Genomic DNA, 2,663 nt, shown 5'->3' on the forward strand with positions numbered 1-2,663 from the left:
AAAGAAATAGGTTGTAAGGGACAGGGATGAACATTTCTTGGTGATCAAGAGATACGTGAAACATGAAGAACTCATACTAGTTACCATTTATTAACCCAAATGTGACCATCAAAATACTTAAATAAGTGCTAAGAGACCTGAAGGAAGATATTTTTATTATTATTTTATTTTTTAAAATTGTATTATTGAATCATTGTGAGATAGGTCTTAACATATCTGTTCATAATAGGTTTCAGTACTATAACATCCATCCCACCACCATCCCACTGTACATTTCCCAGCACCAGTGTCCCCAATTTCCATCCCATCACTCCTTTACTCCACCCCAGGCTGCCTCTATAATAGGCATTTTTCTTCTCTCCCTTTCTCTTTAACTTTCTCTCACTCTCTCTTCTTTTGGGCATTGTGGTTTGCAGTATAGATACTGAAAAGTTATCATGCCTATCCCTTTACTTAATTTTATTTTTTTATTTTACCTTACCTTTACCATTGAATCATCGTGAGGTACAGTTGCAAACTTTCATGATTGAGTTTCAGTCATACAATGATTGAGCACCCATCCCTCCACCAGTGCACCAATGTTCCCAGTATCCCTCCTGCCACCCCACCCCATCCCACCCCCTGCTTCTATGGCAGGTACATTCCTTCTTATCTCTCTCTACTTTTGGGCTACCTACTTTTTTTTATAATTTATTTATTGAATCACCATGAGAAAAGTTACAAAGCTTTCAGGTTTAAATCTCGGTCATACAATGATCAAACGCCCATCCCTTCACCAGTGGACATTTTTCTTCACCAAGAACCAGAATATACCCCCTGCCCAACCCCTCCCGATGCCTGTGAGGCAGATGATTTCTACTTAACTCGCTCTCTACTTTGATTACATTCATTATTTCGACAAAAGATGCACCATTATTATTTGGAATTTCCTCCCAACAATCAGATCTACTGAAAAGGCATTGTGAAATGATTTGTTTTCTATTGCTGGTTACGCAGACCATATGATGTAACGTGGCCACCATTGCAGCTGCGCTATTTTGGATTTCTGATATTTTACTAATTAAGTTTGGAGGGACTTCTGTCAAAAGCCGAATAATTACGAGATTTTTTTGTGTGCCTCTGGGGCCATGGCCATGGCGGAAAGCCACTCATGGGAGGGTAACTCGTGGCCTCGGTAGGGCGTGAAGGACATGCCGGTTCTGCCCACTCCCCCATCCTACGAGGCTGCGATTGCCCCATCACCGCCAGCTTATACCTGACTGTCCAATAAGCTCTGAGGTGGCGGCCACCATTCTGCTGGGTGGGGGTGGGGGCAGGAAGCGGAAGAGACAGACACCCTTTCCCTCCTGGGGGGCACAGTGCCGTAGCTTAATGCATAGTCCATTCACATTCCTGCCACAAGCTGCTGAGTTCTGAATTAGATCTGCGTGCCTCTGGGCCATGGCTGTGGCGCAGAGTCGCTCATGGGGACAACTCGTGGCCTCAGTAGGGCGTGAAAGACGTGCCAGTTCTGCCCCCCCCTTCCCATGAGGCTGCAGTTTGGGCTACCTACTTTTAACACTCAGTTCCTGTCCAACGTGCAGGTATTATTGTAATCCTGGTCCCTTTTCTATCTTATCTACCCTCTGCCCCCCACACACTTGTGGTTTATTCAAACCATTGACCAGTCCTCCTAAATCCTGTTTTCCCTGGCCATGGATAAATGTTCTACTATATATATTTTTATATACCACAAATGAATGCAGTAATTTTACATGTATCCCTTTCTTTCTGACTCATTTCACTCAGCAAGTCAATCCATTTATAGGCGAATTTTATGACCTTATTTTTATTAACAGCTGAACAACTTTCCATTTTGTAGATGTGCCATAGTTTTTTCATCCATTTGTCTGTTCTCAAGCACTACAGTTGTTTCCAGATTCTGGATATTGTGAATAGTGCTGCAATGATTATAGGTGTGAGATAGTGTTTATACTGTGTGTTTTCGGCCCCCAGGGTATATTCCCAGTAGTGGTATTTCTGGGTCAAATGGGACCTCAATTTCTAATTTTTTGAGTAATGTATGCATTGTTTTCCAAAAAAGCTGGACCAATCAGCATTCCCACCAATTATCACCTTTGGATACATCAGCAAGGCAAAACTCAACAAGGAAGCACTTGCTTTGAAGGAAAAACTGAAGAGACAAACTTAGTACACATATTTAGTGCTCTTCACCACCCCCCAAAAGTTGATAACACGTTCCTGTCCAGTGCACATGGAATGGAACATTCTCTAAGATGGATGATGGGTTGGTCCCATAAAATCAAGAAGATAGAAAGTGTATTAACTATCCTATCCCTTTACCAATAGGGCTTGGTGGTTTTCTGTGTTTTCCCCATTTAGACTCCTAGCTGGAAGTGAATTTCTGCCTCTCTTTATGGTTTATAGACTCATTTTTGAAAAAAATTATTTTAGACACCATAGTTTGCAAGCCTGTTAATGCAGAGCTTCATGGATAAACCATTCTAACACAATGCCCTCTACCAGAGTATCTACATCCCTCTTGTACAGTGTTCCTCAGCCCCAACCCCCTTTTCCATGGTGAGCTTCCTACTGAAGATAAGTTCTCAGTTTCTGTTGCTTTAGGGCATTAGCCATTCCCGCACTGTATTTCTTATTTCTTT

Source organism: Sorex fumeus, unplaced genomic scaffold, assembly GCF_029834395.1.
Source record: "Sorex fumeus unplaced genomic scaffold, SorFum_2.1 ptg000058l, whole genome shotgun sequence".
Classification (NCBI taxonomy): domain Eukaryota; kingdom Metazoa; phylum Chordata; class Mammalia; order Eulipotyphla; family Soricidae; genus Sorex; species Sorex fumeus.